The following is a 26,389-nucleotide window of genomic DNA, read 5'->3' on the forward strand; positions in this document are numbered from 1 at the left end:
AGAAAATTTCTATTGAAATATCATTCATGAATGAAATAACACAGGAATATTTTCCTTTCGTTAGAATAAAATACGTAAAATTCAAATCAGATGTCTTCTAAGCCATAATATGTACTTGCCAGTCACAGATTTCGTTTAGCGCGCTTGGTTGAACCAAGTTTGCATTTATTTGGCAAAAATTATCTCAAACACTTCCTTGAATGAATCGTGAAAAACTACTTGAGTACTACTCTTAAAAATACACACAAAGACAGTTTCTAAAGATAACATAAGATAAAGGGGGCACGCACAGTCAGACAGATACTCTAGAGATGTGAGAATCCATTGTGTCAGCGTATTTTGCCCCTCTGTAGCAATATTGAAATCGCACGTGGCAGTAACCGTTGCCAACACAGAACTAGATTTTCGTTTAATGATTCGGACTAATGCAAAAGTCGTTAACTCTACTCTTAATGACCTCGACAGACACACAGACAGAAATATGGTGACCCCTTAAATTTTTCCTGGGCTTATATTGTAATATAATAATATGAAAAGGCAATAATGTGAAATATATTCTATTGACATGCTTCAGAGAAAATCGAATAAATTACCGATGTGTTTGTTTTCATTAATTAGTATTTGTATTAATAGTGGCAAACGATGCAAGAAAGCGAGCTTATACAGCATCAGCAAAAAAAAAAAAAAAAAAAATCAAAAATCAAAATCTCCTTTCAATAGTTTATCTAGTTCTTCCTGAATTTATTCAAATTCTACTTTCACAACAACGGATGGAAGCTTGTTTCAGCAATCAACCACCCGTTTATTGAAGGAAAACTTTCACACACCTATTCTGCAACCATCCGTCCTCAATTTGAATTCATTCCCGCACATGTACATAGTCTGAGCAAGAGTAAGTATCTCATTGTCACTGAATTTGCTCAAGCCATTCAAAGCTTTAAACACCGCAATCAGATCCCCTCTTAGGTGCTTTGTCTCCAGACTCTGCAGTTTTCAGAACTGAAGCCTTTCTTGGTAAGAGTGTCCCTTTGTTCCCTCACCAATCTCGCCCTTCTCTGTACAGCAGCTCTAAATCCTTCCTGAAATGAGGCCTCCAGACCTGTAGGCAGTACTCAAGATGAAGCCTGACCATTGCCTCATACAATGGAATAATAACCTCTTTATATCTACTAGAAAAATTCCTTTATATCATTGAGAAAACCCCACGAGCTGCCTTGGCAGCCTATCTGCATTGCTCAGAGGACTTCATATCAATGAAACATTGCAGAATGTTAAAATAATGAAAGCCACTGGACAGAAAAAGTTTTAAAAAATTTGCTGACCAGATAATGATATTAATGACAGAAGAAAGTTGTCCAGCTTCCCACTAGTAAATTTCTTCATTATTATTACTATCGTCGATAAGTCTGTCTCGGTAGGTTCGCCCAGATGAGAATCCCACGGTGGACAGCAGAAGCAGCGAATTGCTGGCAGTTTGCAGCTTCCACTGTCAACTGTATTTTCACAAATAGAAGATGCTTCTCGTGAGAAATGTATGATGATACTTATTCATAATGCAACATTCTCCCACACTTCCGGTTTTATCATTTTCATTGAAGCCACGCATCTCATCAAATACAGTAACGATTTAACTCGCATGATGGCGGTTTCTTCTCTTTCTTTCTTTTTCTTTTTTTTCATTAGAAAACACATGTAATTACATTCATTTGTATCGGATGTACTGTACATATATATATTCATGAATGTATGTATATATATATCTAAGAACCTAAACAAAAAGAAAGGAATTTACCTTTTTGATACTATCAACAGAACCTTGTCTTCGTCTGCTTTTAGTTTCTGCGACAAGATTTCGACACTTTCAATGCATCGAAGACACCATTTCCTAACTACATGTCCTGAATATTGATGGATGAGGATTATATTTTCTTCCTTTATCATTAAATTCCCATAACTTCCTAGAAGACCCATTTTACAAGAGAAGTTGTTGTCGATGACAGAAGCTTTATATTTGGTGGCTGCATCTAAAAACGAGAGGAAAATTTCTTAAAAATTTCATAAAAGAGTTAAAAAATAAATGTTTACAGTCAAAATTCATGAAAGAAAGAATTATACATGTGCTTTAGACGTAATGCATGTGTATACTTTACATTTTTAATGCATGTGTAATTATAAGTGTACTTTAGATTTAATGCATGAAGAAAATATGGAGGTGCTAAGAGGGAATGCATGATTTCTTGTTGGACGACTTCTAGAACTCCTCTCGGTATAATCGAGACTAAGTACGTTCTGTTCTTCAATAACTTCTTTCTTTGCCGAGGATTAAGTACTTTACAAGTCCCTCGTCTGCGCGTATAGCACAGTGATATCGTCACCGTCCTCCCCAACACCGGATGGAAAAGGCCCGGGTTCGTATCCCGTCAATGACGCGGGGAACTTTAATGGGCTTTTTTCACTCTGTGGCTGAGTTAGTCGGTCTCATGGATAGATAGCAAGGTTTTCTCCCAATAAACTGGGGTTTTTCGTCCAGCAAAACAGACAAATGGACCATAGAACACACGCAATTAACAGACATAAGACACATAGCACGGCAGATGAATTTTATTCGGGTGTCCTAAAAATAATAGTTTGGTTTTTTTTTTTTTTTATTCCTCATGCCGACGGTCTTCGTATGTGGCGCAAGAAACGCGAGTCCTTGCACAAATCGTGCACGGCGCTCATATCCAGATTGGTGGCAGTGGTTGCTTAATATGGTGCACGTTTTACTGACAAGAATTATGACTCGCGGTGTCACCAACGTTTCACTAGTGAGGTTTACCAGCAGCTCTTGAGACACCATGTGCACCCTGCCAAGTTGCATTTTTTTTTTTTCGGACAGAAATGGGATCTTCCAAGACGATAATGAGCCGAGTCATTGGGCCCGCACTGTGTATGAGTGGTCCGAGGAACACAGTGAAGATATCATCTATTTTTATTGGCCTCCAAATTCGTCTGACCACAATCCAATTGAACACCTATGGGATGTTTTGGAATGGGAAGTGAGGCGTATGGACACGCAACCGTCATCTATTCCGACACTGTGGAAAGCCTTGCAGGCAGCATGGCTTCAGATCCCTATGAATATCTTCTAAATTATAATTACCTACCTATTGATTATAACCTACTTAACACCATGTTCGGTTGGTGGCCCAACACGGTATTAGGTAGGTGATTATAATTCAGTGACTCAGTGTAAATAGTAAATATGAAGGACTTTTAAAGCGAGTACCCTCTCTAATTACTGTTCAGCTCCTTCTTTGAAGAGATTTGATGGTGTGATAACGAAATAAAAAAAGCATAATTAAGAATAGATAACACCAGCGCAGTATACAAAAGCTTGAACAGCGAAACATCTTTAGAAGCTGATGATTATCTTTGGATCAAAGGTTGAAATGGTAAGTTTCACGAAATCGAAGGCTTGTTTAAATAACATAAGAATAAATACCATAAGTTAAATATAAGAAAGGCACCTAGCCCTACGGTAGATGATGTCTATCCAGTTATATTAAAGGAGGCAGCAAAGTAAATAAGCGAACCCTTGTCCATAATTATGAGAGCATCCTTGAACTCAGGGAAGGTCCCCACAGACTGGAGATGTGCAAATATATCCCCAATTCACAAAGGGGTTCAAAGGGTAACACAAATAATTATAGACCTATTAGTTTAACTTCTGTTCCAGGGAAAATAATGGAGTCAATGGTTAAAGAAGTGATGCAGGACCACCTAGACATGACTGCAGCAGTAATTCAAACACAGCATGGGGGGGAAGTTTTGTCTGACCAATTTGATTGGATACTATGATGTGGTTACAAAGGAACTGGATGCATAAAATAACTTCGATATTATGTACTTGGATTTCAGGAAAGCTTTTGATACCGTTGAACATGGAAAACTACTGTACTAGTTGAAGCAGTATGACATTAAGGGCAAGTTGCTACTATGGATAAAGGGATGGTTCAGTGGGAGAAGACAGAGAGTGGTAATAAATAGACATTGCTTTTTGTTCGTGGACTAATGTTATCAGTGGAGTCCCCGAGGGTTCGGTGTTGGGCCCATTGTTATTTTGTATATTTATCGATAATATTGATGAAGGTATATCAGGGCTAATGTCCAAGTTTACAGATGATACAAAGGTTGGCAGGGTTGTTAATTACAATAATGGCAGTATGCTACTGCAACGGGATCTAGAAAAGTTGAGCAGATGTGCTGAAAAGTGGCAACTGAAGTTTAAAATTGACAAATGCAAAGTACTGCATATGGGTAGGAGTAACCCCCAAAGATACGTATCAACTGTGTAGTACTACACTCAGGGTGATAGATATTGAATAAGAGCTGGGAGTAATCATGTTGTCAGATATGAAGTTTTCTGAACAGTGCAACCAGGCAGCCAGAGCAGGTCATGGGGTCTTGTCAATGATTTGCAAGAATCTTGCTAGTAGGGAAAAGCGGTGATTATCCCTCTGTTTAAGGCAATGATCAGGCCACGCCTTCAGTACAGCGTACAGGTCTGGAGGCTTCATTTTAGGAAGGATGTAGAGGTGCTACAGCGAATGGATGGGTGAAATGGGATTTTTTTCACTGTTGCTGTATGAGCTTGCTTTCTCGCATTATATGCTTTTGCTAATGCTAATATATCTTATTTTTGATAATCAAGTAGTATTTGGCATTACCGATGTAAGTGATGAACTAGAACGGTGCAGATTCCGGAGTTTAATCAAAAGCAAAGCTCGGAATGGACCGCTCCGGTCCATTCTGAGACCTGCCTTTGATTAATTCTATTCTTAAGATACATATATTTAAATTACATAAATATATAAATTAAGCTTCCATTAGTAGAAAATGCAACTCCAAAAGCACGAATACACGAAAAATAAAATGAAATAAAATTTCCATTTATACTCTAGGACGACTACATATGGTCAGAGGAGTTCACAGGATAGAGAGAATAGAAGAACATTATACGGTGTTCAGTAGTCACACACGAGCTTGACCAACAGTCACTAAAAGCGTATATACTTTTTGTACTCTCGGGCTTTATCACTTGGCTAGCACTGTAATCACGATCGCTGCTTTCCACACTGTGCAGAAAAGGGATGAATTCGAAAAGCATCAAGTAGAAGTAACTTTTTTTTTTTTTTTTTCATTCTCAGTCACCGTGGCCGAGTTAGTCGATGTCCGGCGAAGGCTGCATAGTTCCGCCCTTTCTTCATCGAATAGTCCTATTGGGTAGCATAGTGTTGTTATCACAGCGGATGGAAAAGACCCCCAGTTGGAATTTCGTCAATAATGCAAGGAAGTTTTATGGGCCTTTTTCATTGCGTGGCTGAGTTAGTCGGTCTCAGGAGAGGAGAGCAAGGTTGCCAGTCACCTTCCGGAAACTCGGATTTTTGGTCCAGCAAAAAAAGGCAAAATGAACAGAAAACACACAAAATTCAAAAGCATAATACAAATGGGTAGATGCAGTATGACAGTTTTTTTTCATCGAATAATATATGAAATTTACCAACGTTTCAAAACAACAACTCATAGTTAGACTCTCTACATATCTAAATATGCACATAATATCGACACGATCAAGGAATGTGGTCACAAATTTCCTGAGGCATAAATTAGAATCTGGATCTGTGCAGTTCTTTGTAGGTTTACTGCTTATCGTACTATCAGGTGCTTTAATCGAGGAGTTTAGCGGTGATAACGCTGCTAAACTCCTAAATTGGTAGAATGAAGCCTTCTTCGGAAATTCAAGAATGGATAAAAGGGGGTTTAAGAATACAGTAATTGAAAATATGTTAAAAGAATAAGTGCTAGAAGATGAACTTTTCCAGAACATGAGAAAAACTGGAGAATACCACACTCTCTTATTCTCACGGTACTTTTTTGCATCACAATATATTAAGTTCATAAGTATATTGAAAAGCATTGTGTGTATTGTGTTATTTACTTTAGTTGTTCATATTGCATAATACTGAAATATTATTGAACTATATTACTAACTACATTTGTTGAATAATGTAGTGTAGTGTTTCCCAATAAATTGATATAATTTAACAGAGAAATCTCTATGGTGGTTTCGTGACTTTTAGGCTACCTTGTATTTGCCCTGCAAAAGATTCGCTACTGAAAGTGAATGGTTTTGAACAAATGAATAATTATTTCCGTAATTTGTTAGTAGCAAAGAGAACTGGATATGAATGAATTCATTCGCAATGATTTTAAATGTTTGGAATACATCGTGTATTTGAAAAAGTTCCTGTATCTTACACTGGTGTGCAAAACTTAAAGACCAGTCAGCTTTTCACCTGTAGCTTCTCATAAGAGTGACCTGGATATGGGAAAAGCATACCAAAGGAACCTCGTGAGGTACAGAAATGATGAAGGAAACAACACCGACACAAAAACGGAAACGAAACGGTACAAATGGACTTTATTCAAAAATGGCAACAGAGCACTGGCTGCCATGATACAGATGCATCACTGCCAAAGATGGAACAAAGGGAGGAGGTGGTCCTCAGTAGGAGATATGGCCACCCCTAATGTCGATGCAGGCTTTGCACTGCCTGTCCATACTAAGAACAATGTTGTTGATAAGTTCTTGCGGTAACATCGTCCGTTCCTCTGTCAGCGCCACCTTCAGTTGGTGAACATTTTCTGGTGGGTGTGGACGTGCCGCTAGGCGTCTCCCCAGAGCGTCCCATATGTGTTCGATGGGATTTAGATCGGCAGAAACGGGCAGGCCAATCCATAGGAACAATGTTCTCACTTTCCAAAAGCATATCAACAGCTGCAGTGCGATGGGGTGTGACGTTATCATTCATAAACACAAACTCAGGGCCAATGATACCTCGGAACAGACGCACATGGGGAAGGATTACCTCAGTATAGCAGCGTGCACCGGTTACAGTACCGCCTTCCAGTATCTAAACAACTCTATATATAGAGTTGTTTACGTCCGTCCAAGATAACGCCTCCCCAGACGAGAACACCTCGACCGCCATATCGATCCCTTTCAATGATGTTTGCAGGGTGATACCGTCTGCCAACCTCTCGCCAGATTAGCTGACGTCCAGAATCGCTGCTGAGACTGAATCTACTCTCATCAGCAAAGAGTGCCTTACCCCATTGCGCTGCTGTCCAGTCCTTGTGTTCGATGCACCACTGTAAACGGTGTCTCCGATGGGCAGGTGTTAAAGGGACACAGCGTACTGGCCGTCGGGCAAACAGTCCACCTTTGTGGAATCGCCTGGCCACAGTAAACCGCGATATCCTGCGTCCTGTGCGCCTGTGCAGCTGGTTTGCAAAGGATCCCGCTGTCTGGTGTCGGTCCCTCTTGGCCTGTAGAAGTATATATCGGTCATCATTGGGCGTTGTTTTTCGTGGACGACCACCACTGGTCCTTCGAACAGCTGTACCTGTCGTTCTGAAGGCCGACCACGCACGTAAGATGATGCTACGGGCGATACTCTGCAGCCACACTCCTCGCACTTCGACCTTCCTCGAGCTTCCCAGTTATTCGACTCCTGGTAAAGTCATTCATATGTTGTGTATTGGCCATTTCGTTGTCTGTAGCACTGTATGAAACCAATCAAACGTCTGTAACAATCGTGCTCACCATTCGGTAATTTGCACATAACTGCTGAACTGCTGCTTTTATCTGTTTATGTGGGCCCTCTCATCACGATTCAGCTTTTGCATGTGCACCAACTTTCTACTGAACGGCCACTGTTATGCAAATCGCCACAGGGTGTTTCGTTTGATTTTGTAGTTGTAACCTTCAGAAATATTGTTGGTCCTTAAGTTTTGCACACCAGCGTATATATTTTAATATCAGGCTTAACTAATGAAACAGTTTTCATTTTCTAAGCCTAAAATTTCGTTCTTTATTAATTAATGTTTTTGGTCGTGTAATAGCCATTTCAATATTTCAAGGGACAGCGATCAAATATTAATCTTTCCCAGTTTATGAAAAAGGTCTGGGTTCAATTCCCAAATTTATAAGCGGAAATTTTATGGGTTTTTTTAAACACTAAAAAGAGTCTGAAATCATTCTAAAATATGATTCGCTCTTTAGTTTTTGTCTTTGGTTTCAATGCTGGTGAAGTCCGCAAATATACAACAATAGCATATTCAACAGTCACCCCCATTGTAAACAGGATTTATATAACGTAAACAAGTACGCTATCCTGGACCAAATGAGATCTCAGTTACAAAACCCCAAGAAAACCAACAGTGCATAGTTTTTTGCCAAATTTCAGCTCATTCAGGGACTTTAGGTTTGGTTTTTAATGGCGCATTGGCAGCTAAGGCCATAATGCGGGGACTTTAGGAAATGAATATGTAGAATATTAATACGAAATTAATTTCGTTTTTAAATTTTTTTTCTTCATTTTTCTCCTAGTCATTTGATTTGTATCATTATCAACAGATAAACGAATCTAATGGACTCGTGTTATTTGTGAGTTAACTATCGAACTGATGAAATCACCGATACGAGATTTCCAAAGATCAGGCATACCACGCATGTACATAAGCCGATAGCATAAAGACTCGACGTATTTTATTTATTATTTTTTCTTTTTAGTATCATCCGGAAGTTCTTCAGAGGAAAAAAGTGTCGTATTAGGGCAACCGAAAACTAATTCATCTGTCCAAATTGCATGTGTAGTGTGGTCAATTTTCCTGTTTTGCTGGACGAAAACCCAAGTTTTTAGGTAAAAAACAAAAAAAAAAAAAACCCTTCCTGTCCCAACCTGAGATAGTGATGGGTTGAACCAAACTGTCACCACAACAGAAGCTTGACTCCAATATGTACTTCAGTAATAACTCACCTGTTTCCCAATATCGCCAAGAAATAGAGGGCCAAAGTATATCTCGGATGACTTCCATCCATTCCTGGCTTTCAGTTTCGCATCCGCCTGCCAGATGGAGTAATGGGATCTTCCCATCTGCTATACTGAAAGCATATGGATGAGTGCGAGACCGACTTCGAAACAACAACGTTTTCTCGTTGGTTAACGTGAAGGAAAATATGCTGCTCTCTTTCTTAGAAAGGGAAGAGTCCGAATTATATACAAAAATCGTAAGAGTTTCTTCAGAGACAGCAAGAATTATCCAACGGCGTTTCCAAACCTGAAAATATAACAATGGATTTAAGAATGCGGCGTCCTCAAAAAAATAAAGAAATAAATAAAAAAAAAATAACAAAAAAAATAACAATTATCTCTTGAAAGTCATATTAATGCAAATTACTCTGTTAAGCCTAAGCCTTATACGAAACTCTTTGTCAGATTTTTTTGCAATTAATTGTGCAGTTATTTTTTTTTATTATTTTTTTTTGACGTAGTTTCATAATAATCAAAATCCGCTAGGATTAGCATTAGCATTACTATTGGCAGAGGCATGTGATGCAAGAAAGCAAGCTTATACAGCATCAGTCAAAAAAAAAAAAAAATCTTCCCATTTCACACATCCATTCGATCCAAAAGTTTGTCCAGTTCTTCCTTGAATTTATTTAAGCTATCACCTTCCACAACGACAGATGGAAGTTTGTTCCAGCAATCAACCACCCCCTGGCCAAAGGCAAATTTCCGCACATCTAATTTACAACTGTCTTTCCTCAATTTCAGTTTATGCCCCCTCGGGTTCGTAATCTGAGAAAGAAGAATCCCATCAGCATTAAGCCTGCTCAAACCATTCAAGGCCTTATACACATCAATCAGATCACCTCGCAGGTGCCTAGTCTCCAGATGCTGCAATTTTCGGAACTTAGCCTTTCTTGGTTGGAGTATCCCTTTGTTGGCCTTCTCTGCACTCGTTCTAGCAACTCTACATCCTTCCTAAAATGAATCCTCCAGACCTGTACCCAGTACTCACTGTGTGACCTGACCATTGCCTTATACAAGGGATAATCACATCTTTATCCCTGCTAGCAAAATTCCTGTATATCTTTGATAAGACCCCATGACCTGCTCTGGCAACTTGTCTGCACTGCTCAGAAAACTTCGTATCTGACTGCACAATTACCCCGAGGTCTTTTTCATTCTCCACTGCCCTGAGTGTAGTACCACATAGTTGGTATATCTCTCTGGGGCTACTGCTACCCATGTGCAGTGCTTTGCATTTGTTAATTTGCATTTTTTAAGCTTCAGTTGCTACTTCTCAGCCCATCTGCCCAACATTTCTAGATCCTGTTGCAGTAGCACACTGCCGTTACTGTTATTAACAACCCTGACAACCTTTGTATCATCTGCAAACTTGGACATCAAGTCTGATATACCTTTATCAATATCATTGATAAGAATGTACCACATATAAGATCAAATATAAGACCGAATACAAGTAAAGTAACATAGGACCAAATATTACTAAGCAAATATAAGACCAAATATAAGGAAGCAAATAAATAAATAAATTGTAATAAATAAACAGTTATCCTGAGCGAATGAATTCTCCAACTCTTTTAGTGTATAGCATTTTATAAATAGTGGTTCTTAGATTATAAAAATTTTGAACAGCAGAAAGCTTGATTTACCTTCCACCTTTTCAAACCTCTTGATTGTGGGGGAATTTTAATTTCCAGATAACCTTGTTTCATTCTCACACAGCCTATAATCGTTCCTCGTCCTATGAATTGACTTCGCACAGCAATAACTATCTAGTAAACACAAATTCCAGGTAAATTTAACCAGAGATACTTTTCACATAAAAAAAATCTGTGGAGCTTCCACTTGTTCCAGAAACACAATGAATATTAGTTTGTGCATGCGTGTCACTGTACCTTTTCAGCTGTAATTTTGATAACAAGAGCTTAGCTGATATCATTTATATCCTTAGATAAGTTAATCGATTACCTCATTTAGAAGTTTCCTATCTCCCACAGCGTGTGGTAGGGCTGGCATGCTTTGTCGCAGTTGTAAACAAAGTACTGATAGATTCGGAGGATTGTAATCTTATTCTTGGAAGAAGCATATCAGATGTCTGTCGTCATGGCATAAAATGGTTTTGAATGTTTAAATGGCATACGGTATAAAGGACTACGATTTGGTTCATTATAATGAAATAATCTTTGCAATCGCGATATCAAATAGACAGTCTTTCTGGAGACTATAAAAAGTCTTACGCAATATTAAAAATTAATTCTTGTACAGTATATAACGTTGATTGGGATTCCCATCAAGGTCGGTTAGCAGTCAGTTGGTAAAAGGTATCATGAGGTAGACAGCTGAGGACGAACAGTTGACATACAATAGACTTTCAATATGGGGATGTTATTCTCCCACAGGAGTGTTCCTGCTATTTCAACCATTTTGAATGCTTCTAAGGGAACGGTGAGAAATTTACAAAAGAAATGAAAGCGAACAGATCGTGTTAAAGGACAGTCAACCATTTATTGAGAAATATAGCAAAGAAAACTTAGCACAGGACAAAGAAATAGCAGCTACTATTTCTTTGTCCATCCTCCCATATGAAAGACTGCCGTAAAATTGGAGCAGTGTAGTATTTGAACAAGTTAGTACTATGGATAAAGGGATGGTCGAGTGACAAAAGACAGAGGATGGTCATAAATGGGCACTGTTCTTCTTGGATTAATGTTATTAGTGGAGTTCTTCAGAGTTGAGCGCTGGTCCCCATACTGTTTTCAATGTTTATTAAACATATCGAGGTTGGTAGTGTGGTTAATGATAGGAATTAAGGCATATTACCTACAACAAGACCTAGAAAAATTGGACAGAAGGTTTTGTTGTTGTAGGGTTTTAGGAGTATCCGCGACTAAATCCATATTGCTCCGTGTATATTGTTTGTAAATTGTGTACGTCCTGTGGTTGATTTACTGTTTGGTGGACGAAAAACCCGAGTTTCCGGGAAAAAAACCATGCTGTCCTCACCTGAGATTGACTAACTCAGCCACGTTGCCAAAAAGGGCCCATAAAAATTCCCCAAGTCATCAACGAGGCTCAAACTCAGGTCTTTTAAACTTGGTGGGGGAAGGACGGCGATTCTACCAACTGTTCTACCCATGAGGGCAGGACAGAAATACAATTGAGATTTAACATTAATAAACACAAAGCACTGCATATGGGTAGTAATAATTCCAGAATAACAAGCCAATTAGGTGGTATCACAATCAAGGGGGGGGGGGTGGAGAACGATAGAAACCTGAGGGGTTATTTGTACAGTCAGAATCTTCAGATATGAAGACATATTTCATTAAAATCAGAGCGATAGAAATCTGGCAATTATTATTTATTTTTTATAGTGCAATATATTGTAGCCGAATCGCTGGATGTTATGTTTGTTACCATGCACAAATCGGAAGAATGGGTTGGCGGATTCCCAGAAACGAAATGTTCTCGATTCACGCATAAAAAGTCATTGCTTTTGCTCGTGTTTTTTTGTTATAAATCGTGAATTTGCTAATGTACATGAAATATGACGCATTAACTTGATACATTTGTGCCCATCATTAACTTAGATAAGTAACCAGAATGATAATAGCAGTATGTTTTTTTTTTATTAGCTAATAGTATTTTCATGAAGCAAAATTTTCCATAATTCAATGCTATTTCCCAGTTCGCGTACGGCAATGCCTTAGGGATAAGGATCCCTACTGGCCTTTGCCTATTTGTTTGTTCAACAGTCTACAGTCTCTGTCAGTGGGTGAAAAAAGCCAACGAAAGTATCACACTTCCAGATGAGAATCGGACTCAGCCTTTTTCACACGATGTGGAAGAACGGTAGCTACTGTGTTAGTATCAGTGGTCGCAAAACGATGCAAGAAAGTAAGATTATATTTATATATCAATCTCGTTGCCTTTCTCTGCATCCGTTCCAGCAGATTTACATCCTTCCTAAAATGGGGCTTCCACACCTGTAGCAGTACTCAAGATGTGGCCTGACCATTGTCGTATACAATGGGATAATTATCTCCTTATTCCTTCTAGCAAAATTGCTGTATATCATTGACAAAATCCCATGAGCTATCCTGGCAGCCTGTCTGCACTGCTCAGAAAACTTCATAACCGACTGAACAATTACACAAAGTCTTTTTAATTTTCCACTGTCCTGAGTGTAGGGCAATGTACCACACAATTGGTACATTACTCTGGGATTACTGCTGCTCATATGCAATACGTTGCACTTGTCAATGTTAAACTTCATTTGCCATTACTCAGCCCCTCTTCCAAAGTTTTCTAAATCTTGTTTTTCTAGATTTAAGGGTTTGTTTAGCTCCTTTGCTTCCCCCTTAATATAACTGGATAGATTCCATCTACCCAGGGTGGCTTTCTTATATTTAATTCCAACAAGTTCTTTTCCACTTCCTCTCAGTTATTATAAGATCATTTAGCTTCCCGTTAGAATTTGAAAAACTATCGGCATCCATTTCCCTAAAGAATTTCTCATGTGTGGATGTAGATGCAAAATACTTATTCAGTTTGTAAGCAACCTGGGCAGGATCAGGAACAGTTGATCCATCGATATCAAGTGGACCAATGTGATTTATCCCCTTCCTTATAGTGTTTACATTAGTAAAGAAGTCTTTGCTGTTTTCTTTGTATCCTTTGCCAAAGATTTCTCAATGATTAGGCAAGACATCAGCGTTTGTATCCTTTGCCAAAGATTAGGCAAGACATCTGCCTTGTCTTGCCTAATCTCCTTTGTGACTTGATTGCAGACTAGTTAATATCTACCATAGGCTTCTGTATCACCCTGATAATTTATATGTATCCCATACATTTTTCTTCTCTGCCACGAGTCTTATTAGTTCATCTGACATCCATTTAGGCCTAGGCCTTGAACAGCATTTCTCAGTCAGCACGAAAAGCCGAGTACTTCTATGATCATTCCCTTCAATTCTTCTCATTTAGAATTTATTGATGGTAACATCATCAGTTGGTCCTACTGTATAGAATTTAAAAACTGTCTGAGACCACTTTTACGAAAGAAGAAACCCTTCCTTTTATCCTTGATGGTAACTACAACGGCTACCAGGCCTTGCCTTCTGATTATCTCCAACGACGAGACTTCTTACAACGACGAGACTTCTTTTTTTAAGATATTGTCAACATCATTTATATTATTTTACTTTTTTTGTCAATTTTATTTATTATTTATTCTCTCTCTCTCTCTCTCTCTCTCTCTCTCTCTCTCTCTCTCTCTCTCTCTCTCTCTCTCTTGCTGGTACCACGGTCCCAGTGGTACGGGATCTGTTGGCATCCACTGGAACTGATTTTTCCTCCAGTTATGCAGGATTCTTACTTTGTTACGTTCTTTTGACAGTACGTGTATTATAATATGGTGTATTGTTGTGGCCCACCTCCTCGTGTGGTGGACGGGAACTATAGAGCAGCCTTCGCGACTGAGTTTTCTTGTGATAGTTGCTCCCTAGGACTGTGTGGCCAGAAACAACAAAACAACACAACAAGATACGCACTTCGCAGATATAACACCATACTCATATCTGGCCATTTTACAGAGTTCTGCATTCATCACAGTGTACCGCAGCGGAGTTGAACTAACGTTTAGGTGCCACCGTACATAAGACATAACACATGTCCACAGTCAGATGATACGCCCGACGAAGAATGGCCTTCCTGTATTCTCTACTGGTGCAAAGTTGGTCACTGTCTCTGTAAAATTAGTTAGTGAATTAAATCCATCCGGGAAAGTCTTTGGATCCTCCCCTGTCTATAGTAGTCCGAACACATTTGACCTCGCACTGCCTTTATCCTTGTTTGAAAAACTTAGATGATTAGTCAGTGGATTCAGACTATTTTCATTCATGCCTCATAGCCTTAGTTGCTTTGGCGCTTAACATACGCCTAACCTAATACCTAACTAGTTAATGAAATGGTATTAATGCTAACAGCAGAACAAGCAACTTTTCCTTCACAATGAGTTGCCTGGGTAGTGCAATACCATGGCACTCCATCACTGTGTGGTTTCCCCCATCCTTCATACTCACTGGTTTTAATTCCCTGTGATTTTTTTTCGTTTTCTAAGTTTAATGGCCCCTTGAAATAACATAGATTTATAACGACTAAGAAATTATTCAGAAGGAAACACAAAGACTATTAGCAATTCCAAAAGAAGCATTCCTTACAGTGTCAAGGAGACTACTTCAAAGAAGATCCATCCGTGTAGCTGGTAAGTTTCATAATTTCCAAAATATGAGTTCAGTCCCGAACTTTTTGATCAGACCTCGTATGTAGACTTTGTATGTGTAGCGTGTAACTCTTAAAATGATTACTGCCAGTTTTTATGGTGATGTTAAAAAAAATAAAAACATGCTCCAATATGTCCTTAAAGATACATCTGTATACGCATTATAATGTGGTGACTGTGATCCAATTCATATTAGTGATGAACACGACTTACTGTACAACATTTAAAAAAAAAAGTTACTGGACTAGTCTTAAAAGAGAATACAAACACTTCACATTTGGGTTTTGCCACTCGATATATGAAGTTCCATCTGTAAGTTGAATTCACTTTGTTGTTAAAATATCTATAACTGATGCAAAATAAATTTTTATGCGCACACCGCATGCATGCATATGGTTGGCTCTTCCACCAGTTCTTTGACTGGTTCACATAATCGATGTCCTTCTGCAATTTATTAACATTCTGAGAAACCGACTTGGAACCGGAATGAATGAAACCTAAAATAGTGCAATCTAATGTCTGCTAATTACTTAAATTAGAAATATTCTGTGCGAGTAACTAGCATGAATATCCTTATTTTTCTCTTTAATTCAACTTTTTTTCTCCCGAAACGACTACAAAACCTTTTGAGTCCCAAATACATGAAACTTTGATCTCGACAACGCTATCTTTCAATTTGCCCACAGTTAAATCCTTAGTAGTATCTGGCTTCTCGATAAACACCATGAAACTGTCTCCTGTGCTGTTAGTGGTTTCCGACTGCAAATTCTCCGGCGTTATTTGAGCAGTGTGCATCCTTAGGAATAGACTGTACCTAAAAGGATGTAAATCTATTACGTCACAGCGCAGATGCAGTAGTAGTAAGAGAAGTTCTACGTCTCCAAAGAGTTTTTATTTGAAGTTTAGTTTACCAAAATAGCAGCGAACACCAGCGCTGCGCGTTTGAAAGTGCAACCGACACGCGGCTTTACTCCACGGAAGGTCACCGTTGGTTTCGGGGATGTTGGGTGGCTTGAGGGGAGTGTAAATAACGCAGGTGGCTGCAAGGGTTTGTGAAGCTGGTGCCCAAGGAAAGTTGGTGACGATAGGTGAGATACGTTTTCATGAATGTTATTTATTGGATGGCATAGTTTAACATTTAAATAATTCAAGGAGTTAGAATCCTTCCTCGGGGAGGGGATTGGAGTGAGGTCGATGGGCGGGTTGTCTTGGGATTGGGACTGATTTCATTTAGTTGAAAAGCACACGCTTGAGATGCAAATAAACTCAATTCAGTAGGTGCACTATAAGGATTCCCTTTCTGTGGTCCGAGTAAGAAGTGATCTTCCCTTTTAGGTTCTATCTGCCCTTAGATACTTGAGAAAGATTGATTTGGAATGGCGGCTGCATCCAACGCCGTTTAGCTAATGGCAAGTGTTCTCGTTTACCTGTTTTATATGAGTCGATGTAAAAGTTACATACATATCAAAAGACATTCGAAGATTAAAAATTTAATTGTATTCAGGGAACACTCCAGGATGCAACAGGAAACGAATTAATGGAATTCTAGTGATTTCTTGTGGATTGTTATTCATGCATGTGACTGGTGATTAGGCAGTAATTAAAGTTATTTTTAGCAAGATATAAACATTTGTTAATTGGTCAATTTAGTAATTATAACAACGAATTATTCAGTTTAGAGTGGGGGATACTTGCAGATTCTGAAGAGATTAATTTGGTACACTACTTAATTTCTATACAAGGAAGTATTTATCTTTGAAATGATTTTTGGTTTTATGAGAAATTACGTTATTTTTAGATTTGAAAATAAAACATTATATTAATACTGTTGGAAAAAAGCTCAGGTGTTCAATCAAGGCGAACAGCATTTCAGTACTACACGTACTTAAAAAAAGGTAAGATGGTTGTTTTATAAACTTTCTAGCCTAGCAAAGGAGTTATTATCTAATGTTGACGTTACATTGTTTTTTGATGTAGTGTCTTTGTAACTTAATGCATTTGCGATGCCCGGGATTCGTGATCCCAGTTTTGTAATCGCCTTCTTGAAAGTCCCGAAAAAAAAAAAAACTGCAGCTACTTTCAAAGTTAGTTTTTAGTTTCGAGAATAGGTGGAAATCAGATAGAGGACTGGATCCGGTGAGTATATTGGGCGAAGCAACGATTCATGGTCAGCCTGATGTACTGCAGCCATAGCAATAACCGATATATAAACAGGTGCATTGTCTTGTGAAACAAAATACAGCTTTCCTGGTATCTTTGACTTGATTGCATCTCGTAACTTAGTAAGTTAGAATAGTATTTTACGTTTATTGAATTTCTATTTGGAAGATAATCTACCAGTAATACCCCTTTTGAACACCAGAAGACAGATACCATGACCTTACCTGTCGATGGGACTGATTTGGTCCTCTTTGGAGGCAGTGAATCAGTATGCTTAGCTTGTTTTGATTGTAGTGTTGATTGGATAGTAGTGATAAAGCCATGTTTCCACTGTAGTTACACATCACCCCAGAACGTTTTCAGACTCTACTTGATAACGAGCAGAAAGTTGCTTGGAAGTTTGGATCGAAGACGTTTCTGATCGGGTGTCAAAAAGCAGGAGACCTTCGTCATACCGAATTCATTTGACAGAATGTTTTTTTACCAGCTCATTTGAGATGATTGCAGCCCGACGATCGGTGAATATTTTTTTCTTTAACGGTTATTCACTGGTCATTCATCACATGTCATGATCATTAATGATGGTTTCTGGAGTGGTTGTTGACAGACGTCCATTGTGCTGTTATCTTCGATGCTGATTCTGCTACGTTTAAATTCCGTACCCAATGTTTGACAGTTGCATATGATGAGGCAGATTCTTCTAATGTATTTACCATGTCTTCACGAATACCTTTGATGGGAAATATTTTTATAAAGATATTTTATTACCGCTGTATGTTCAATTTTATTTCCATTTATGCACGCTAGAAATTCAATAACCTCAAAAATAAAAGTGGTGTAAGTTATAAATTATAACTTTGCATGGGTTCATATAAAGATTCAAATTACTGAAAAAAAAAATATATATATATATATGCACCCAAAATACATTTCCTTTCTATGAGAGGCTATGAACTCTTTCGAAGCTAAAATTGCTTCAAATAGCAGAAAACACACGCACGAATTAAACGAAAAAAGGCGGTATCAGAGTGATCTCACCAATCTGCCACCCTGCCTGGTATGATTCACTATTGGTAACCGATATAAACATGGAATTGCACAGATAAAAGAAGATACAAAACAACAAATGAAGAAGTTAAAGAAGAACCCATAATATACAACCAGAAACATATAGTTTGTAAAAATATTAAATAAAGACAAAAATAAAGTTTTATATATCGAGTTCTTAATAATCATAATAGCAAAATAAAATTTAAAAAAATAACAAATAAATAAAATAAATTACTCAGCAATCTCTTTCGAAAATGCCAGAAAAAATTATCTTGAATCCAAAGAAACGTGATTGTTAAATATATTAATAATATCGCAATTGTTAAATATTAATTATTAATTGTAATACGTAAAATATTAAAAACTGAATATAAGAGTAGGAAAATTATTTCAAATGCTATATCAAAAATAATCTTAAATAAGGCCTTGGTGGCTACAAAAAAAAAAAAAAAAAAAAAAAATCATTTGGGGACAAAGAGTTAACCTAATTACCCTAAAATTGGAATAAAAGGTTTAAAAAATTGTAGATGTGTTTTAATATATTTTCGAAAACAAAACAATAAGAATTTAAACTCTTTAGAGAAATAATTGAAAAACTCTTTTTCCATGTGATAAAATATAGTCTATTTGTGAAAGTTATAAAATTAACAAAAATTCCAGGCTCTACAGTGGACCATAAGTCAACAAACCAAATTTGTGATGTTCTGAATCCATCTATAGGTTCATCGAGACAGTAAAGGATAACTGTACAAACTGAAGGCCCCCTTTTTTTTTGGGTGCATTAGCATATATGCATAACGCGCTTATTGTCTTCACCATGTCCATCCGATCGTATGTAATAACTCGGCTCTTAGTGGATGGATTTTCATGCAATTTTATATTCTGCAACTTGTAGAAAGATTTGTTGAGACATCCCAATGCCATTAATATTGGGCCATTAGAAGTGTGGCAATTATTATTATTTTCTTTCGTCCGCGTGTAATAACTTAACTCCCATTGGATGGATTTTCGTGAAATTTCATTTGTTTAGAAAGATTTTCTGAGAGCAACAAATTTCATTAAATCGGACCAATAGATATCCGGCAATTATTATTATTTTTTTCATATATATTACATGCGCCATTCGTATGTTGTAGTTGAAGCACTAGATATAATAAGCCGACCGGGCTAGCCGAGTGGGTAAAGTACCTGCCCGGCAACCCAAAGGTCGCGGGTTCGATTCTCGCCTCGGGCTTGGATCAAAGTACTGCAAAAAAAAAAAAAAAAATCTTGGGAGCTGCAATATGGCCACAGAAGCCGATGCACTACCAAATCAAAAAAAAAAAAAAAAAAAAACTAGATATAATGTTTGTTGTCATGCGCTGGTTGAAGGAATGAATGCGCAATATGGCGGATGCGCAGAAACGAAATATTCTCGATTTGCGCATAAAAGTCGTTGCTTTTTGCTCGTTTTTTTTTTTTTTTTTTTGTTTTGTTTTTGCTATAAATCAGGAATTATTACGCTTTGCTAACACTTCTGAAATGTAACACAATGCGTACATTAACTAACATGTTTTTTGTTAGCTACATAATAACCATTTACAAAATCCTGTGAATATATTATATTTCTTTTTCTTTTTTTTTTTGGCTGGTGACGCATAAGCCTCAGGCTTCCTTGCACTATATGCCTAGTAATAATAATAATAATGCGGTCCGGAAGTAATAATAAGTGATAAAACTAAAACATAAATAAATAATGGAGCACAGAATAAATAAAATTGACAAAAAATGGACCAAAAAGGAATAACTCGGCCGTGATGCTGTCAGACTTCAAACTACACAACTTCAAAATTACACAAGGCTGCAAAAAAAAGTGGTAGTCTTGAGCAACAAATTGTTGGGAAACTACTACTGCAAAGCCTGCAGCTGCGGGGAGGGAAGGTATCACATGAAAGGAAGCCGGGAATTTTCTTTTGGTTCTGTTTCCAATTTTTTTTTCTTTACTAACTTTAAGTCATAGTTAGCAAAACGTTCGTTATTAGGGGACCAAGAGAAGTGCGTCTCTTAAACGATTGTTGCACCTATCGAGTTTCATTCTGACCTGTACTGCATCTCATTAGCAGACGCGAATTCATTTCGGTGAAGATTCTGCAATCTCTTAAATCACTGAAAGAAATATAAAATTTATGCAAGTCCTTATAACGCATACCAGTAATTATTGACTAAATTGAAACATTTCTTGCATACAAGGAGTAGGACTGGCCCTAGAGTTCAGATCTCCCCATGTACGCGAATTAATGTTGGAGAAAAGGACAGAAAATATTGGAGAAAACTACAGCAAAGAGGAGTCCTTGTTTAGATTTTGGGAAGCTTCCCCTTTGTTGTGACTTGGGATCCCTTTTCAGGCAGAGATCTGGGTGAATTGAACTGTTTACCCCTACTCTTTCACTAGAGGACCAGTCTTGCACGGCGCCTCCGTAGCCAGGTGGGAAGGAGCAGCAGTGCGTAGCACACGCTTCTTGATTAGACCGGGGTTCGAGCCCGTCACCACCAAATACGGAAGATGCGGAAAGGTCAGGGAATGACCACCGCATATCCCGGAGCAATATGGCCTTAGTTGCTAATGCTCCTAAAAACCAAATAAACAACAAACAAACAAACAATAAACCAGTCTTGCACAGGGGTGGGTGCGGAAGTTTTTTGTAACAAATGAAACAAAATATCAAAAATAGAGAAACAAAAATGAATCATTTCTGTGCACAGAAATGATTCATTCAGATCGTTAAAACTTGGTGCATTGATAGACTCGACTCGGTCGCTGAGAAAGTGGGTTAATGCCTTAGACCAGCACAAAACCGGGGACTCCGTAGAAATCACAGCTCCTAGTGGGATACTCTCCTGATTCGGGCTCCTATATACGAACCGTCAAGAACAGACTAGTTTGATGCAATAGAAGATAATATTATTAGAGTACTCAGTTGTGAAGGAAACCAGGAATATATTTTGCAATAAAAGTAGGCGGAACAGTAGCAGAATAGATCCGCCTGATGCAGCAGTTGGAATTAGTTCTCAAAGAGCTGTTGTTGTTTTGGTCATGCATGTGGATACTGATGATGTTAAACTCACACGATCGAAAGGTATTGATATTAAACTCACACGACCATGCTGAAGAAAATGGGAGTTTAGGTAGAATGCAATAGCACAAGATTTTACGATACAAACCTTGTCGATTACGCCTTAGTTGAAGCGACTGTACAAGGCTTGGAGGAAGATTAATTTGCATTGATGGCCTACATTTGAACAGTGGAAGTGCAAAGGTCCATGCTAATGTCATCGAAGAGTTTAAGGAAACTGCTAGTATGGGTTCGTGAGGGAGACATATTCAGTTGATTAATGACATTGGTCAACGTCACACGCACTCTTCTGGAGAAATCAAGGTAGATGCTTTAAGAGTTCAAGGGCGAACAATAGCCACAAAGAAGTACACGATCAGTCGTCGTTTAATTATGTGAAAGGATTATACGTAACCAGCGTACTACAGGCATGTGACTGCATAACATGTTTAGGGGATGTATCATCTTTCCTGCATACTTCAATTCGTTCTGTTGGTGAAGAAGGCTTAGTATTTGTAAAGCTTCGGGAACTTTTCATTACTTTTATTTTATTTTTTATCGCTTTTCTTAGTTTTATAGCTTTCGAATCATGCAATTTACATTAAAGTACTGTACCAGTATTGCAAGAGGTATTAAATATTTCACAGAATTACATGATACGGTTACCGGTGTGGCAACTCAGTGTTATCGCTCCAGTAACCGTGTCATGTATTCCTGCGGATATTTAATGTGTGTATGTTGCTATATAACGTTTGTCTTACACTTCTTTTGAACTGGAGGATATTGTACTTGTGTAGTTGAGCACTGGAGGATAAATGACCTTGATATTACCGAAGAGCGTATATAACAGAAAAAAATACTCAGCTTAGAAGTGGGTAAGGCCCAAGAACCCTTGGTATTTAGCTGGTCACATTAAAAGTTGAAGTGCGTCAGACCATTACGGTGAATAATGAAGCCACCATTCGGCTGTAGAAGTGCAAACGTCTGGCCAATTCACAAAGAAAGATCTAAGGATGAGATAGGGAACCTCGGACTCGTCAGTTTAATCCCAACGGCTTCGAGGGTCATAGAATATATGGCCAAAGATCATCTCGACAAGTATAACATTCTAAATGAATCGCAAAACGGCTTTGTTAAGGGAAAATCTTGTTCGATCATCCTGATAAAGTACTATGGCCTCGTCACACAGGGTTTGAGAGCAAAAATAGTTTTTACATTATGCACCTCAGAAAAGTACGTATTTGAGAGTATCCCACATGAGAGCTCTTTGTACAAGGTGGCGCATTGACATCACTAGCAAGATTCTATAGCTAGATTGATTGTAGGATGGCTGATAAACAGAAGTAAGAGGATCACTCTTCAGAGGATCACCGCATATAACTTTTCAAGGTTATATGTGGTGTTTCTCAAGGTTCGATGCTGGATTCATTCTTGTTTCTGATTTCTTTAATGATGTGGATAGGGGGAATATAGGGTTTGATGTTAAAATTTACAATATGGAAGTTGGGAGGGGGCTAACAAATGCAAGTTAGGCCAGCTCTTTCAGATTGATTTGGAGAGTTTTCATGGATGAATGGAGGAATGGCGGTTTTTTGTAAGGTTTACATTTTAAAAAGAGTAGCCCAAGAATAACTTATACGCTGGGGAGAAGGGAGTGAAGTGTGTAGACGAGGAAAGAAGCAATCGGACAGGCAAGTAAACAGAGTAAGCAAGTCGTTAGGAAGGTGCACAGTGTCTTCTCACTGATATACCTTTCTTTTACATCTAGGAGGAGTTCAGAACCCATTATGCAAGTTGATAGCGAATTTGGGTTATTGTGTTCAGGTCTGAAGGTCACACATAAAGAAGGACATTGCCCTTCTTGAAAGGGTTCAAGACGGGCAACTCGTCTGGTGATAATTTCAAAAGGACGTCCATATGACGAAGGAAGACTAAAGAAAATGTGGATTTCGGACCTTGGAACCCTCGTGAGTAGCATAGTTGGTGTAACCACTGTTCTTCCCACACCGGGTGGAAAAGACCTGAGTTCAAATTCCGTTAATGACGTGAGGAATTTTTATGGATTTTTTTCATAACGTGGATCAGTTAGTCGGTAGAGTATGACAGAAGTGAATATAGGTTGCAGGGACAAAGTTTTTTTTTTTTTTCAGCTAACACTTCCTTTTATCTTTTGGCCTTTATTGATAGTACTACCTCAGGTCTTTACTTTACAACGTTTGCCTCAAGTTTTTCTTCACCCATCAAATAGCACTTAATAACGCACTCTACCACCAATCTACATATTGAAATCATCAGTGCATTACAAACCATTTCACTAAAAGAATTCCACATTATTTAAAAAAAAAAAATGCTCTGAAGAATGCAGAAGACAAGTTTGTCTCACTTTTCTGATAAATGTGTTTATTTAAAGAAACACTTTAAAATTGCCGCTAGAAATTCAAGACGTTGTAATCACTATTTGCTTTACTACTGCAGAGAGTTATGGGAAAAGAAGGACTGACATGTAAACCGGCTGTCTTAATGACTGCTGATCGTTAAAAGGTGAACGTCTTGGCCGGTCTTCCTTCCGGAAGATACCGTCCCAGTTTGGCTGTCAGCCAGATTTAACACGTCATTTACTTTCCTTAGATGCCAAGAGTGCACGTGACTACAGTTTTGAAAGGCGACGCTAGACATTCCATAGACCTCATTGGCCTAATTTCTTATTTCTATACACCCCTGTCGGAGAAGAGAGGAAGGTGGATTGAGCTTGTCGAACAGCAACTTCTTGAATGCAAGCACATGTTAAATCGAAATGTGACCTTGATAAACACTTCAAAGTACTGTAGTTTGCAATGAAATTGCGAGCGGGCACAAAAAGTCGGATAGAAAAGGAGAGAACTGCATTATGAAAAGAAAATTGAACGTTACCCTCTTCTTGTAATTATAACATACAGGGTATTACATACAATGTGGGCACTGCTATCAGGATCGATTCGGAACCTGAAAACGATGATTTAAAAAAGTGTATATAAGCATGTGTCTGATTCTGATCGGTTGCACAGCTATGGCTGTTTGAATTTTAAAAAAATGTATGTGGAGTTTTCGATGATAAAAAATAATAAAATAATGAGAGATAGTGTGCGTGAAATTGAATTTCCATCAGTTCTCATGGGCACACTGATCATTCTGCCGTTCTTAAAAGAAGAGTCATAAGACTTCGTAGGCAAATCAAGTAGACAGTTTGCTGGGTAATGTGGTACCATACACATATAAGAAGCTATAAGAGTTGCAGTGCTTCGATGGAACCATTAAGGGTGTACCATGAGAAATGCAGGCGATATTGACGATCTCTGGAGAAGCATGACGATAGGTGCAAGAAGAGCATTGTTATCGATAGACAGCGTCTAGGGTTTTCGTTCACATGGGACAAAAAATCACCAAAGAGAAAATCCTGCAAGAAGAAAATACTCCATAACCGTCGATGTCTGGCTCACTATATTTGAAAAAAATTGAAGGCAACGTTGCAGACAAATCACCACAACTTTCAATACCGATTGGCAGGTACCCAACAGCTTCAATACCCAACAGCTCAGCATGACTTCTAAAGACATCTTGGCCTCTGTGTAGGTCCTTGGGGATAGTGATCCCTTGCGGGGGCTATTTTCTTGGTACGGCATGAGTACTTCCATTATTCGTGAGGACTTTGTCACCTTGATGATGTTTATGCCAGTTTAATTCTTGCGGACTTAATTAATTCACCACATAATGCTGAACGTTTACAGGGTCGACGACGGACTGTTAAAAAAAGACACTGTCACAACCTACAAAGCGTTCTATCGAGTGTTTGGGATCGTGTGGAACTTGCAACCGATATAGTCCTCGGCAAGCAAACGAAAAAAGAGGTAAAGTGCAGCCATTATCAACCCACTGCAGGATGGAAGCCTCCTTAGCAATTCATGCCGAGGGAAATGGACCATAATCTGCCACGCTGGTCCAGTGCGGGTTGGCAGATCGACCGTATTCAGCAGTCAGGGGCTTGAACCCCGGTCTACTCAAAGAGCGTGTGCTACTGCACTCCCACTCATGACCACTCGGCTACGGAGGCCAAAGTCATTCTCGAACACGAATGGAAAAACATCACCAGGTGTACCTGCGCTCACTTAACCATTTCACTCAGGATTGCCGCTAGAGGTGGATAACGGGCTACTAAGGACGTTCTCAAATTTTTTGGAGGGTAGCTATAAAGTATATAAAATTAAACTGGCAAATTGTGAAGAATGTGGGTGACATTCCTTCTTGTTCACGATTACAATATACAAATGCTGTTTCTTTTGCGAACTTCCGGTCAAAAGTTTCTACTACACATTTAAAAACCGCCACTTCATTATTAACCAGAAGGTTAACAAAAACCATGTAAAAGATTTCGCCAGAATATTTCCGTGATGGAAGAATGATATTGAGTAAGTGGAAGGAATGAAGTTGGAGCTCAAAATGGAAAATAAAACTAAATAAAGCGCGTTAACCATCTTCTGCTCTGCAGAAGATGGGTAAACCATGTAAAAGATTTCGCCAGAATATTTCCGTGATGGAAGAATGATATTGAGTAAGTGGAAATAATGAAGTTGGAGCTCAAAATGGAAAATAAAACTAAATAAAGCGCGTTAACCATCTTCTGCTCTGCAGAAGATGGGTAACGCGTGTACACCGCAATACCGATGACTAACAGGAACGGCATTCCAGCATCCTTTCCGATCTCTGATCCCAGTATGTTGGACGTAGTTGAGAGTAAATTCGTAACAAATAACAAGAGAAATCGGCTGCTAAACGTTTGCGGAACAATTTGTTTCGTGCATGTTCTTATTTGCTGTTTTATTGTACCAAACTACTGTATTAAAACCCAATATTTG

The 26,389-nt window shown here is 38.4% G+C and overlaps 1 protein-coding gene and 1 long non-coding RNA gene across 2 annotated transcripts in view; one reads left to right on the top strand and one right to left on the bottom strand.

The window, feature by feature from the left end:
• Window positions 1–1,949: 1,949 nt before the first annotated feature.
• LOC150089874 (uncharacterized) lies at window positions 1,950–9,034 on the bottom strand. The gene is made up of 2 exons (XR_016546687.1): window positions 8,865–9,034; window positions 1,950–2,024 (listed from the first exon to the last, which is right to left on the bottom strand). It is a non-coding gene; the product is annotated as an uncharacterized LOC150089874 (long non-coding RNA).
• A 7,070-nt stretch (window positions 9,035–16,104) lies between these two features.
• The window catches only part of LOC150089875 (CKLF-like MARVEL transmembrane domain-containing protein 4), a 29,270-nt gene continuing 18,985 nt past the window's right edge, over window positions 16,105–26,389 (top strand). The window contains exon 1 of the mRNA XM_090368874.1: window positions 16,105–16,286. The gene's annotated coding sequence lies outside the window, so the exon portion shown is untranslated. The remainder of the gene's footprint in view (window positions 16,287–26,389) is intronic.

Source organism: Mastigoproctus giganteus, chromosome 2 (assembly GCF_048544385.1).
Source record: "Mastigoproctus giganteus isolate SK-2022 chromosome 2, ASM4854438v1, whole genome shotgun sequence".
Taxonomy (NCBI): domain Eukaryota; kingdom Metazoa; phylum Arthropoda; class Arachnida; order Uropygi; family Thelyphonidae; genus Mastigoproctus; species Mastigoproctus giganteus.